Here is a 15,913-nt window from a genome sequence, read left to right on the forward strand (position 1 = left end):
AATCATATTTCAAAATGAAATTTTACAGCGAGTCGAGACATTTCTAGAGAACAGTGATGAAGAAGTGATCACGGAAAGAGGTTTATATACCTGGTGGTTCTTTTTTAACTAGAATACTTGGAATAATAATATCAGTTAAAAGAATGACAATAGGCGTATGATTACTAAACTTCGTATCTATAAATACATCGCAATGATCATCCATTTTGAAAATTTATTTCGTATAATTTAATAGAAATATTTCAAAGAATTTAAGTGATAAGAATATACCCTCAAACTATAGTTACAAATGCATGAATGTAAAGTTGCTCCAAAGTCTCTATCAACTAATATCGCAAAACTGTTTGGATTGCAAAGGGCTGAAAGACAGATTGCTAAAATAACGTAACGCATTGCGCAATGCTGAATTCGCCTTGGCGTATGTTGTAAACTTTTGTCGGTGAGAGTACGAATAAAACACACGATCATCGTTTTCATTGTACGATCACGGTGAAATCACGACGGCGCAGAGAAAGCTACAGTCTGTTCCGTCGTTTATGGTCGGCCGAAGACAGCTGGTTACCTCGTGTATAGGATTCGTGCTTGGGTAGAACGGTCTCTCAAATTTCTACAATGCGTCGAGCTTTTCCCGTTCCTTGTTGTCCGTTTACAGCCTCTAAATTCGTCGATGCGCCGTCGTGCGCATTATGGTGCTCGAAAACCGACGATCGCTGGTCGAAAGTTACCAAGGAACGTCATCCTGATCGTAAACAGCCGCTCCCTGCCTTTTTACGTCCCATTATCTCACGCGAGGTAGCCTGGGATGTTTTGCGCGAAATATATCGGTCGCTTTTCTCATTATCTCGACATCTCGACGTCCATCGTTAGTTACGTGCAACTATCTTGCAACGAAATAATTGTTGCGTCCACGACTTTTTTTTAAAAACGATGAATTTATTTATAACGTCGAAGAAGGAGGAAATTGGAATAGAATCGTTGAAGTAGTCAGATGATGTCGACCATTGGTATATATAGTAGCTACCATACTAATCGCCATATAACTGGAAAGATATTACCCCAAATAATTGAGATTAAATCATTCCTACCACTACTTATGTTTCTTCAACTCGAGCATCTGACCAAACTGCAAACCAAAAAGGTTGATACTTGAAAAGTAGGTAATGCGGTTTCTACAGCCACTATTAAGGTCATCGAGACCATCGCTATGTCAGACGTATTTTTGTAAACAAGCAATTATTTCAATAATTACTTCAACTTTAATTACATCAACTCCTATTCTAACGATACGCCGTCTTCTCGATAGTATCACCGAATGCGGATCGACTTTTAACGAGACGTTCAATATCGATGCTTATGGAAGGAAATGAAACGAAATGCCTGCCACTTCAAGTTAACACGAGCGATAAAATTCATTGCCGCGACGGGTTGGCGATCATTGGAATAGAAGGTACAGGGGATCTGTAATTAGAATCGGACCGCATTAAGTTGTCGTCGAACCATTCGATCTCGCGTTATTGCTTCCACGCTATCTCGAATCTCTACTGGCGTAATATACTCTTGGGACTCGTTGTATCGGACGGTTAATCCAGAAATAAAGATAAAGAGATCGGAGGAGATCGAGCCGACTCGTGTTGAACGACGATAGGAAGCGTACGAGCGTTTGTTCTCTTTATGCAGAACTCTTAATTTTAGAGAAAGTAGGCCGTGGCCGAAGGGACTAGGAGGTCACGGTTCGTGTAAAAGGAAAAAGAGAGACGCCTGGCGCAAAAATTTCGCTCAAGGATACGAATACCGTGGATTTCGGTTAATTGGAACGTCTCCGGGGCCAAAACACTTTGGACCTATTAAGCGCGACCGCTCCAATTACGCGAGGCTTCATCTTTATTTCAGTTTGTTCTTTAAGCTTTGTCGCGGGTAAACGGATTGAACGCCATCGAATAATCAATAGCCAGTCGTAATCGGAATTCCAGACTTTAAATACTCAAGGTCGCGTGTATTCATTTATTCGTAAGATCGATCGAAAAGAAGGTACGAAAGGATCCTTTCCAGCAGAAGAGATGTAAAAGAGCAATCGTAATAAATAGAAGAAATGCACGTAGTGCTTAACATTTATATAAACAGTCGAATGGTAGGTTTGATCTTTCCAAGTGTACGTTTGTATAAATATGTTGATGTGTATAAGTTTATTTATATACATATTTATAATGAAAGATTCATTTGGTAATATCGAAACTATATTATCTAATTTAATTTAAATTACTCGATACACAAGTTAAGTAAACAAAATCTTCACGCACCAAACTAACATTTCTTAATAAACTACCGATGAAATACAGATCAATGAACTGGCATACTTGGTGCATTGTACCAAATTTACGAAACTAAATTAATATTGATCATAATTAGCTTAATTTAGTAAATAACACAATATACAACAGACACTCATGGAATGACCTAATATTTAGCGAGATGCATGGCAACTTCCTTGACCGAGCGTACTGATCTATCGAGCCTGTCTATTATCCTCCGGCAACTTTTTTTATCGTCGCGTAAAGTTTAGATTTAGGGTTTACACGACTATAAATGCACGGCGTTACGTAGCATTCGACGTTACTAAGATGTTGTTATACCGCGAGGTGCAGCGTGCCGTGGCATCGTCAGCGGAGCGATATGTAATTAAGATAGGAGGCTCGTCAGGGCCAAGATAAACTACAGCGGGTCGTAAACCGTGTTCTATATTGTTGGAAGGATTCGAAGAGTGTACTGGCCAGGTGCACGCGAGTCGACACAGATTCGAATGTCTTCCTCCGACCATTGTGTTGCAAACTTTCTCAACTGCGTGTGCCCTGATCGCTGTCCCCCGACTCTGGCCGAGATGCAACTTTTTCGTACTTACGAGCTGACGCGCCTTACGTTCACTTTTTAATGGGATTTTGCACGGTGACAGTGCTTGAAATTACGAACCTATAAATATAGGACGTTGTGGCTGGATGGTTAACAGTTTAGCTGGTGAATTTAATAAGTACTTAATTCGAACTTACGGGGAGAAACCACATTAGGGGTCCAAGTATTAAGTGTTTCTTGGCACATTTTTTTATAGAGTAGAATTTATGCAATGTTTTTATAACTTGGAGAATAATTTATGTACGATCTGAACAATTATTAATTCAATTTATTTCACACAGAAATCATTGAGGTATGGATTTTTTTTTTTTAATAACATTTTTTCAATCCGTGGGTATAACTCAATCAATATGAATAGAATCACTCTATCGTTAACGATAATTTTACTCCAATTGTTGAGGACAACTGTTGCAATAGAGAATAAATTTGATTGATGAGTTATTTCGTTACTTGTGCATGGGAAAAATATGCATTGACCTCGATAGTTCAGTGAACTTGCATCATTTCACAATATTGTCACCTTTTGTATCACCTATTATTGTGCAAATTGATGCACAAATACCAACCATTAGATTTCGACAAGTACCTTCCAGACAATAATGAAACGTATCAAGGATCCCTCGCACCCTTCAAGTTTAGCGATCGCTGACTTAAAATGTACGTTTCCTCGCAACATGAAAATTCGCCGCGATTCGTCCATCGGTCGATTGTCAGTTATTAACGATTCGCTGCGAACGTTTCGTTTCAGTAACGTAAATCTAATTTACTTCCACCAGCGGCGAACTTATCGCCGATCGGTAACGACCCGTTTAATTAACCGAGGGATTCAATGAACGTATCGGCGTCGCTTTAAGTCCGAACAAATTGGAGCCAGGAACGAAGCTTAAGGGCGGCTGGGTCCGAAGGGGAACAGGCGACGAGCCGAAGATCCGATTAATTTCCGCTTGATTCCGAATGGAATATTTAGGAAAGATTAGTCTGAGGTATACGATGACAAGAGAGGAGCTCCGGGGCTGGGCATAGCCGTCCCTGTGGTGGAAAGGGGAGAGAGAGTCAGAGATATTCCCGCAAATCGAATGAACGTGAGCCAAATGAAGCGATATTGAAAGGCGATATCGTCGGTTCGCTCGCCCGACGCACAAATTCAATAACGAGCTCTGGAATAGAACGAAGAGAGCGGAGAGAACCGGAGGAGGGAGAAGTGCACGATGCACTCCGTACGCTGGTACCGAGGTGGATACTCTATTCCAGGAACGGATCGGTCGAATTGCACCGCCGTCTCTTTCGTATCGCTCAATTACCAAACGTCAGTCGTCGGGCCAGTCGCGAGAATTTCTTTTGAAGCGACGACCTTTGATGGTAACAATTTGCTAATTAGATTTTCTTTTTCTTTTCTTGCTTGGTCTGATAGATATCTGTGTACACATAAAACCGCAGCTTTGTATACTTATACGGATGTTCATTCGAGGTAACTTCAACCTGTCTGGGCATGAAACGTCTATCCCTTTACATAAGTAGTCTCGCTTTACGTAGTTTTGCTATACTCTGCTCCGATAACAAGTAACACAAAGGCCAGTTACCAAACTAAAGCAGTGTCGGCAAGTTGAACAACGGAAAGTAATATCGAAATACAGTCTGTACCCTTAAGTATTCGTACCCTCTACGTTGAAGAAATTTGTCCGAATTGAATGATAGATTTGATGTTTCCGAATACATTTGTTATTATAAATATATACTTATGTAAAATGAATTCGTGTACATATTTATAATGAAACATTAATTTGAAAACATCAAGCCTGTCGTTTAATTTGAACACTTCAATAGGCATGGAGGATACGAATACACGTGGAACTGACTGTGAATAAGAAGCTCAAAATACCAATTCCTAATTTGCTATTTTTCTGTTTTAACTATAGACGAGGCTGCGAAGAACTCTGCACAAACATCAAACTTTTACGAGTTTTTAGTATTATAGCATTTATGAGTAACTTTAGAAATCAATGCTTCTAAAAATAAATATCTAAAGTTTATTCTTGAAATCATGAAGAATATACCATTGAGTCAAAAATGAACCACCCCTGTTCTGCACCGTATCATCAAACATCGCTAAACGATTAGAATGGGAAGATATACTAAAATCCAGCTCGGTATGGTACTTGTATCGCCTCGTATATGTACCAAACGTGAAACTAAGGATCCAATAAATTATTAACCAGAGGACGGCACGCGCGGGGGCGAAGCGTAGGTATCATTGTTGAAATCATGCGGAGAGGTTTACAAGCGTCGCACGGAGTGCTTCTAACGCGAATCGAAGAGAAGAAAGTCGTACGTATGCGAGAGAAAGTCAAGGAAACCGGAACGAAACGACGAGGTATTGGCTGCGTCCCTGGCGCTGCGGATCAGTATGGTATCGAGCATTTGTTCGTCGTTTTGTTTGCCTTGAGAAGGTATTGGTGAACGCGAGCAAGCGAGCCAGCCGAGAGCACCGGCGCTCTCGGATGCCGTTGCATCGTCCTACCCACAATGCTTTGTGTCTATCGGCCGGTTTATCCGGCGATCGATCCGCGCAGCCCTGGCTGCGACTCGCTTAAAACCTTCCGGAGAAAATATCGTAAGCGATCTCGCGTCGCCGCCAGCAACGACGTCGCTGCTATTAGCGATGATATCGTATTCGACGTCGAGTGGGGGCACAAAGGAGGGCAGAGAAGAGGGAAAAAAATGAGAGGGGGCAAGAGGGAATGAGTAGAAAAATAAAATGGAGGCAGGAGGGTGAGGAGACCGTGCGAATATTGGATCGATCGGAACGGCCGTACGTGGTTCCGCTAATCGAGCAACAAATCACGGGAATTGTGTCGCGTTTCTATTCGGAAACCGCGGAGATACGGGCTCGCGGGCCAAAGCGAAAACGAACGACGCCCGCTCGGCTGGAAACTGATAATGAAGCAAAAAACCGAAGTTGAATGCGGTGTTAATGAACACCCGGGGCCCGTTTTAATCACCCTATTAAATATAGCGCCCGCGACGGGGACAAGCAACCGCGCACCGCGTCACACGCCGGCCCGCGAGTGACATTTATGCTGTTACGATTCGTACCGGTAACGACGTTATTATCGCCCGGCGACGCTGAAATTCCCGCCGGAACAACTTTGCCGAAAAAAAAAAATTTCAACGGCGAACAAGCGCTTATGAATCCCCCACTTGTCGGGGATGCGTTTGCGTTTGCATTGATACGACACTCGGTGTCGATACGACGATGGTGCTTCTGGATAGAGATGGGAGTAGTCGAATAGGAAGACCTGCTTAACTATTCGACTCGACAGGTGCCCGATACCTGGATGGAATTGATATCGGAGTATTAGTGTTCGAAAGGCGATGGTCAATTTAATTGTATCGGGTTGGCGGCTATGCTTCGTGCATCTGAGAATTTATGCATTTTATGAATTCATAACAAGTACAGTCATAAGTATTCGTACTCTCTATGTCTGTTGAAGAAATTTGTCTAAATTAAATGATAGGCCTGATGTTTCCAAACAGTGCATATTTATAATGAAACATTTATTTGGAAACATCAAACCAGTCTCGGAAGACAAAAACGAAATAGGAATTCCATAATTAAAACTCGAACTCCAAAAAGATGGCAAACACACCTTACGACTCAAAGCATAAACACTAAACGTGAATGGAAGAGTCAACAGTCGCGTTACTGAAAATCGAATCCACGTAACGCTATCGCGGGTCACGCCATAAATTTCACGGAATCTCTAAACAATTCGCAAATGTGACGTGTTCAATATGACAATCGATGCAATATCCTCGCCGCGCGCCACCGGCTGAAACTGAAAATTTACGATCAATACGCGCGAACAATTGGAGCCGTTCGCGGTGCACAATGGATCCCGATAAATTGTAACCGTGAAACCGTATCTCCAGAAACCTCGTAGCCGCTGGAAATCGGCTACGAACCGTTTCCGTTCGCGGCCGATCGTGACTCACGCGACACGATTTTTTCTCTTTTTTTTTTCTCTTTGTCTCAAACCGCGCCAGGTAACGAGCGAACGAAGCTGGCAAAAGACATGTGTCACTGGTCGCTGATTCCCGAGTTCCGACTTTCTCCTTCGGAACGAATCATTAGCTTTCACTTACACGAGTTATCCCAGTTTCCAGTCGATAGACGCTTATTAGAGAGGCAAAACCCCGGTAGCGCGACCACCGGGCCCCACGGACTTGGCCAGTGTTCTCTGATATTTGTATTTTGATAGTAACGTGCTGGGCTGTACCGTGTAACAATGCTGGAGGCTAGCAGTGGAACCTTGCCATGACAGAAATCATGCATCGTCTATTCGAAGTACTCGAGAATCGCAATTTGTATGCCAGTGAACGCGAACCTTGGAAAGTGTAGGAGCTACCATAACCATTTGATAATTTTCTGTGAGCTATTTATACTTTCTCACAGGTAGCATTTCAATTTTAGCTATTCAGCCTTTTTAAGTAGCGGATGGGTTGTATAGGAAGGCAAATATAAAAGAATTCTAAAAAGAAAACGTAACTTACATTCAAGAATCGGGGGTAGAATCTGGAATTTTCATCGTAACATTACAGATTCTTTATAAACTTCTAATCAGGGGTTTGCGATGATTTTATTAATTTTTTAGACCAACTTGCCGATATTTAGAGATACAAGTCTGCATGTTGTAATTGAATTATGCTATTCCCTGAAAGCTATTTTTGCGTAGGGAAACTCAAATTCCAAACATTAACCATAAATTTAATTCAGATTGCAATTTTTATCCAACAAATACCGCATCAAAGTTTATCTGTTACTGGTGGTTCGAGCTTTTGTGCCAATCACCCCATCTTCGACGTAGGATATGACAACTCGTGATGCACCTACGCCTTGATCGACGCACTAAAATCTTCAGCTCACGCATCTGGCATACAGAAACGGTAATCGGGGATACACAAATGGCGCATCCATGGACACATAGGCGTAAGGTTAGAGCGGCGTAACTGTCAGGCGTGATACATCATCGCGACGTGTATCCAGTACGCCCTCAGGGACCGTAAAACGCTCTCGAACGCTTGTTTGACTTCCATTTTCGATTGTACTCGAGCCGTAGCCTGTCGCTTGCTAGCTAAGTTTATCGCTCGGTTTACTACCGATCGTAAGACGTCAACGATTCACGGTAAAAGCACCGGCAAATAACGTCGTCCCCGTGTACGAGTATCACGCGGATCCCCGATTATGCGCGATTCCCACTGTACAGCTCCAGAAATGTTCACGCTCAATCGAAGCTCGAGGAAGTTTCAACTAGAGGAGAAACACGACAATAGCGTATACGGATTTCAATGAAACTGGTACGGAACCATAGCCAACGGATCTTTGCGGTGATTATGTTGTGATTATTTTTATAAAATTATTTCATCGATCCAATCATTTCTTGATATCAGTAATCTCGATTTACGTATTTACTGCGATCCTGTGATCAGATCCTTTAACAAAATTTTCCTAAATTAATGAAAAATACCTGATGTGGTAACGGTGCAGCTAGACTTAGGAGTACAAAAGGTCAAGTCTCCGAATGGTTTCCGAAGTAGATTATAATGTCCAGTAATCGCTGTTATAGCATTTCTAAATTCTCGCGTATGACACCAACGTTATGCCATCGACAATCGAGCATTGGCTCGTGTAAGGCAACACGTCGCTATCACCAGGCGACAAAGTGCTAAAGAGACAGATAATAAAAAGAATTGAGCTGTAGTGGGAACCATGCTTTGCATGTCTCTTTCGCAGCGGAGCGTTTGTGGGAAAGTCAGCCGGTCGGCGTTGCAGGAAATTGTAATTCACGGTAATCGATATCCGGATGAGGGGAGTTCGCGACGATAAACCAGCCACGGGCGTAATCTCTGCTGTTGGCGAATTATTTTAATGAGGCTTGCGTTTCGTTGCGATCCCGGGGATGAGTTTTCAGCGACTCATTATCGGATCGTGGAAATTACGAACGTCGTTTAGAAATTACCGGGGTGAACTCTTAAATTGCGCGTCTGCCGTCGCCGATCGCTGACGCTGCTTTCTACGGCATCGCAGCTCGCCGCCAATCACCGTGTCGATTGATATTAAAGCGAAGATTCGTTCGTGTAACGCTAAATATAATAATTCGTTGTATACATACTAGTGGATCAACTTTCACGAGGCTGCGGTAAATTTCTCCGCGCTATGCGTCGAAGATAAATTGGTGCTTACCTGGAATCAGAAAGGGTTCGTTCGATCGTTACGATAGGTGAAATTACGAGTTACGGATTTCAGAAGTGACAATGTCAATTGAAATAAGTTAATACGACTAAATACGAATAAATCTAAAAACAATCGATACAGAAAAGTCAATTTTCCTCGAAAACTACACTATAAATTTTGGTTTTCATTTTTTCCATACCAATTTTAGTCCAAGTTAATTCTAAAAATTAAATTAGTACAAGAACAAAGAAATAACTCAGGTCTGAAAGGGTTAATGGATGAATAAAGAATTAACGCGTTGACCTAATATCACCCATGCCATGGCAAAGATCTTCATTAAGAAACTACAAAACTTTATTTTGAAAGGGAGGTATTAACGAATAACAATTGTGAATTTTGATGAGGTTACAATTGTCGCAAAATAAAGTTTAAAAATGGCAATGATTAAGGGAGGTTAAGGAAGTTATTTGTTTTAGAATTTTCTCTCGGAAAGCAGAATCGTGTCCTCGATAAAACTATCCGGATTCATAGAGAATATCGACTGCGCATCTTCCTGAAGGGAGAATCCATTGTGAGCCTCCGCGTAAAATTTCTACAGGTGTGAAAAGGTTCTCTAGGTGTGGCTCTAAGATGACGATTTACGATTGCTCGTTTCGACTCCCCGCTGTGTTCCCGAGAGTCAGTATATGTAAAATTTAATTCAAGGCATTTTATTTTGCTCTCAACAGATCGAATCGATGTGAAGTATAGCTACGTGAGTCACAGATTAAACATTTTTACAACATTTTGTAACCGTCCTAATGGACTCTTTGGTAAAACTTTCACCAGAGTCTGCCTTGTCGCACAGTTGAAGATTGACTTATGACAGTGATTTTCAAACTTTCTAGAGAACACAAGCAAATCCAGAGTAAAACGACGTACAAACTTTTCCTCTTCGGAGTAAAGTATCTCCGCTCCTTAGCGGTTATATTAAATTCATTCCGGCAAGTTCTAAACGATGGAATCGCCGAGTCGAAGCGCACCGAGCCTTCTTGATTCATCAGCTAACGGAGTCGAGAATAGCGAGGTCTGTTTGCAACTGCCAAGTCTGCTGCGCCAGTCGTGGCCAAGCACCAATAACACCAAGTTAATGATGTTTGTTTGACGGATTTATGAGGGCAGTGCATGCGGTGCACTGGTGGGTAAAGGAGTCATTGCACGCGCTATAAAGATACGACCTCGGGCGATCCTTCGATCGTATCGCGGAAACCATTTGCTAGACCGCAAAAACTGCCAGGGGAATCGCGCGTTTTCCTCCGACGTGTCAGGACACGGGGAAATAAGATTGATGCGAGAGCGCGATTGATAAGAAGGAAAATATTTGCCCCACGCCCAGCGGAGATTGCCCCGACGATCGTAAACACAGCCTGTCGGGCCAGGATACCTTTCGATTTGGAAAAGACTGCACCTAACGCGGTAATTTAGTCGGCTGCAGTCTTGTCAGCCATGGTATCGACTCTATCCTAGCAACCTGATGACTCCATAGAAGCTCTCTTCGAACGATGTTTAATATAATTCTGATGGAGGAAGTACATCAAGTAAAATATCATCCTACGTAATAAGAAGAAATCTTATCGTGAGAAGGTAGATTCATGACAGCTTCTTCGTTCAGTTTCAATCATTTAAATTTGGACACTGATTGTCAAATAAATTTGAAACTTCCTTGTGTACTTGGATGACCATTTAGAATTTAATTGAATAGCACTCTGAAACGATGGAATAAATAGTATTCATGTTTGAAGAGCATGTACGTCACGTGAGCCTTTTTTAATAATGTACCGACCAAGATACTTGTTACCAAGACGATTTATAATAATACTGTTTATATAACCTGGAACTCCATTTTTATATGCCCTCAAACGAAGATCATTTAGCAAAAAGACAACTCTTCTATTAACACGTTCGCTAATAGACTAACGCTCTTGAAAATTTTTACTGTGATTAAGTTTTGTTTCCAGCTTCCTATTGGAAGCTTAAGAATTTTATTTAAATTTATTTTCTTTGGTAAAAATGACACAACTATGCTGCATTTGCTAAAATTACATGGTATTTAATTTTGATTCTTTAACTATTTATATTAACATTTTCATTGAGACTCGACTTCAAAATAAAATAACTAGTATACGAAGCATTCATAGCCTAATTTCAACATGAAGTAATTTATCGTAGCAATACTAGAGTTTGAACCCTCGCTTTAGGAGCATCCTGTACACCCAGTAACACGTTGCGTGAATATACTTCATTAAAGTTGCCAGTGGTATGAAATTAAAGCGATAAAACTTAACCTTAATGACTAAATCAAAACGCAACAGTGTGTTCCCTTGACGCGCTGCACGGTAGCGTTGCTTTCCAGAACCTTTAAAACGCGATGAAGATAACGAATGGTATTCGCAATCGAAAGGAAGGACAGATGAACTTATATGCATTGCAAAGTATGCAATTGGACTGACATATAAGACTTAAGGAGGTCGATACTAGTCTCCCATCAACCTTTCGCGGTGGCCTTTGCGAATTGATGTCCCAAACGATACTCAACGCTGCAACAACTTCAAACTTGTTTTATTTCAATGGTGATTACTATTAGCAATAGTCCATACAGCTCCGTACAACCCTAATGTCCTACCGTAGAGACTGTGTCGTATATCGTGTCACATTCAATGAAACAGCGTTCCGCTGAGACAGTAAGGTTCACAGCGCTGTTCAATCATTCTGCACGGTTGTCCTTACTCTTGAACGCAATTGACAGTGGTCCGCAGCAGTCAACGCTCATAAACATTTCGCGTAATCTCAGACTGCCCGCAAGTATGTCTCGTACACAAGTTGCTAATGCTATCTCGCAAGCAACGACACTTGCAAGCGCTATGCGACAGTGGCAATTGCAGCTACAGGGTGTACTCATAAAATACATCTGAAGCTCAAGTACTCGAGCAAGGTACGTTACTATAAGCTTTGCTCGGGATGTTATTTACACGAAGCCTCTCCACTTTTAAGAACAAGAGAGTCTTCTCACCTTCGTGCTTTTCTTCCACGATACAGCGAAATTAAAAACAAGAAACCATGAATGGCTCTGGGGTCCCAAAGCCATAGCTGCGTTAGTTACGCAACAGATCCACCCCCAAACGGGGATGACTAGATGAGTAGATTTTTGCAGCGTCGGATGCGACGCTTGAAAACAAGCGGAAAATCGGGCCGTCGCACTTTTATGCGGCTGCCGTTTAAAAACGAACAAGTCCGGGCAACAATGGAACTTATCGCGGTGCCTCGCGAGTGGTCTAATCACGTTCTGCCAATCGCGCGTCGGCTCGAGGGAGCTGCAGAGCCACGATAAACAGACTGGAACGCAAATCGCCGGCCTCGTTAGCATAACTCTACGTTCGTCCTCTTAGATTCTTGAGTGGTTTCCGTACTCGCGACGCCTATTACTCCGATTCGTGCTCGCCCGCGGCCAATTTCCGACAAGGCTGTACCTTGGGTCCTCTGTTATTTAACGTTTACGCGGACGATTTACCACGTGTTTGGGATAAATACACAGGTGGACGTTCATGCGCGCGAAATGTGCGAAATTGATAGGAATTTTGTGTGCGCGAAAGTACGCGTTTTCGCTCGAAAAAATGTGCACGCGTGTATAAAAAGTATGTAGAGTATACAATATGTAGAGTACAGATAAAATAATATATTGTAATATGTATATTACATAGAATATGTTAAATGGCAATATATTATGTATGAATAACAATGACGAAGGCAACGATGAAGATGATGTGTGATATAATATGTACAATATAAAAAAATAATATATTGAAATAGTGATAGCAATGTGTACATATAAAATATGCTGAATGGCAGTATACGACAACTACTCATGACGAAGACGACGATGACATGACCTATGATCTATGACTACGACTACGACTACAACGAAAATACCCATGATGATAACTATGACGATGACAATGATGTGTCCACGTCCTGCATACATCCTGCGCATAGCATCTAGTCTGTATATTTGCATATAGAATGCAGACTTGCATAAACACCCGCAGTCTAGTAATAACTGTAAAGGTGCATACAAAGCGAACTAACTTTGCTATCATCAGTAGCAACTAATTCAACTATTGATCTAAATAATACTGATCTAGATAAAATCTCATTTCGTGGAGATCTTAAATGCCCAGATATCAAACAAAGCAGCACTCCTTAATTAATAATCTTCAATTTCGATTAAACTCGATCATTAAAATTCCATTTTCAGCAAAGCCAAATTACCAGCGGATAACATGCAAACTATTGATAAATATCGATCGATAAATTAATTTTTCAATGCTGAATACTGATATTCACGTACCAGTATCCGTTAACTGCGTCAGCTAGCAGTAATAAAATTACAAACCCTCCATCGCGAAGGGGACAAAGAGGCCACCGATGGTAATTGCAACAGGATACCATAACATAATCGCATCCTTGTCCCTAATAAACCTGATCAGGAGAAATCGGATTACATATCATCCTTCGATCCAGGCGCATGTATCGTAACGAGCAAAGGCGACGAACTAAACCGTCAAGGGGCAACTACGTGTCGTGTCTCGTCTCGCAGATCCATTTTCCGCCCGCCTGCTGGGCAAACATGTTGCAGGCTGGTAATGTAACTCCATACGCAATATCGTTGTCATGGCTAATCGACACTTTGTAGGGTAATGCCGGTCTGTAGACGCGTTTGTGGTATTCCTGCGCAGTATTTCAACGATAACTATCTCCCGCGAATCGCCTTCTCTCATTAAGCACCGCGATTTCCGCTAACCTCGCTCCTTGACTTTGCACAAAATTGCTCCGTTGCCCAACGACCTTTTCATCGTAATCTCTTTACCGAACTTATGGTAAGCTGCGCTCCCGTTCGCTAGCTTCGACAACGTTGCAAGAAATGCTAGTATTTCAATTGCAACTGCGGTAGACATATCGTGCCAGAAGTAAAATTGTTTAAATAATGAGTAATCGAGTGAATTCAATGTATAGCAATGTATTAGTGATATTTGCTCGATCGAAGAGTTACGTTTCATTTTATTAATTCGTTAAGTACTATATTCTAGAATATAGGAGGTGTGATTTATATTTTACAAAACAAAAGAAAAATGTGCCACGATCCTATTCAAAATTCAGTTATTCCGACAAATTACGCAGGTTGTTAAAGGGGTGACCCTTCACCATCTCACGGCTCTTCTATTTAAATATTTTTCCTTAAAGCAAACAGTCCCACTCTAACCCAAAACTTTTCGTGCGTCATCTCGGCCTTTGCGTCACCGCATCCAATTTACGCACTAAAACACAATTTTCTAAACCTTGCTCTGCTTTGCCACACTCGCCTCTGCTCTGAAACCCCTTAAAACATCGAGTAACTCATGTGGAAAGGACGCTCTGTATTTATACCACAGCCAGGTTCATTTCCATCAGAGATGGGTGAAATTTCAATGGAATAATAGGTAACGAATACAATCAACGTATCAGCAATTTGTTCGTGACGTTTATTCGATTGAACAATGTTTAATTGTTCATTGTGAAATATTCTATTCCACGATTCAAATTTTAATATTTCTTTACATCTAAGTTTGAAGTCGTATCAATTACAAATTTGAATTTTCTTTCAACGAGTAGCGAATAAACGAATAACAGTTATTTAATTCGTTATGCGGATTCTTTATATAAATAAGAATTGTGCTCGCCTCTTATTTTTATGCCAACGCAACACGTTTTTGTATACTTGCAAAATAAGAGATATATTTCACGAATGTTTATTGCCTGTCGCTCGCAGACGACCCACCGCTTTCATAATAAATGGTTCAAACATTGTGCAACGTATTATTTTAGAGTCGTCTTTTGCAAAATAAAATTCGAGGCGTTGAAACAAAACGTTATGGAAGAAAAAGAATGAAAATAGAGAAAGAACAAGGGGCGGCAGAGTATACGTGACGCAGTGGCGAATGGTGTACAAGGAACCAGGCCAATTTATTTAATGATGACGCGTTTAACAATAATAAGAGTGCCGGGAGCCTGGAGATATTTTCCCGCGTGTGTAGAAACGGCAAGTGCTACCACGTGTGCAACACGTGTGCACGATACACGTACTCGACCATGCTGTTACGCGTACGTAAACTCGTGGTTAGAGTGGCATGCGCATCAAGGTGAGCAAATTGCCCCGAAGAAAGAATCGCGAAGAAAACAACGTTCTTCGCGAGACGAAAAAAGATCTGGCTAATATGTACCGTAGCCCTGAGCCGTCGCAAGGAAGGGAGACGCGAAAGAAAAATTAAATTATTGAGGTGGAGGAATATTCGTTTAATTTCTATTTATTTCTTGATATGAAAGACAAATGTACTAAGTATTTTTTTCTTTAATAAACGCATGTTTTATTTTGCTTTTAAATTAATTTAGATTTAGTGTTAACACATTCGCGATCCGCTATAATCGGTATTATTCGTGACGAACAACAATCCTTCGTCTCGAATAATATCGAGCTAATGGCTGCGAACTTGTAAAGTGTAAAATGTAAAGTGCAAAAGTGTAAGGTGCAAAAGTATAAAGTGTATTTATACAAATGTGTGTCATTTGTTAAGAGTTTATATTCAATTCTTTAGTAATATATTCCGAGAATGTTTGCACATTTTGAACTGTATTGCTAATCTCGTCGAGATCGAGATCGAAATTGTCGAAAATATCGAGATCGATATGCATGTCCCGAGATTTTTC

At 41.2% G+C, this 15,913-nt stretch overlaps 1 protein-coding gene and 1 long non-coding RNA gene across 4 annotated transcripts in view; both read right to left on the reverse strand.

Annotated features, from left to right (window-relative positions):
• The window catches only part of LOC128876977 (uncharacterized), a 46,453-nt gene extending 36,283 nt beyond the window's left edge, over positions 1-10,170 (reverse strand). Inside the window, exons 1-2 of the long non-coding RNA XR_008457166.1 lie at positions 10,058-10,170; positions 9,075-9,145 (exon numbers count right to left, since the gene is read on the reverse strand). This is a non-coding gene — a long non-coding RNA (uncharacterized LOC128876977). The remainder of the gene's footprint in view (positions 1-9,074; positions 9,146-10,057) is intronic.
• Positions 1-15,913, reverse strand: part of LOC128876968 (uncharacterized) — a 321,109-nt gene that overhangs the window by 256,737 nt on the left and 48,459 nt on the right. The window lies entirely within an intron of this gene.

This window comes from Hylaeus volcanicus, chromosome 5 (genome assembly GCF_026283585.1).
Source record: "Hylaeus volcanicus isolate JK05 chromosome 5, UHH_iyHylVolc1.0_haploid, whole genome shotgun sequence".
NCBI classification, from domain to species: domain Eukaryota; kingdom Metazoa; phylum Arthropoda; class Insecta; order Hymenoptera; family Colletidae; genus Hylaeus; species Hylaeus volcanicus.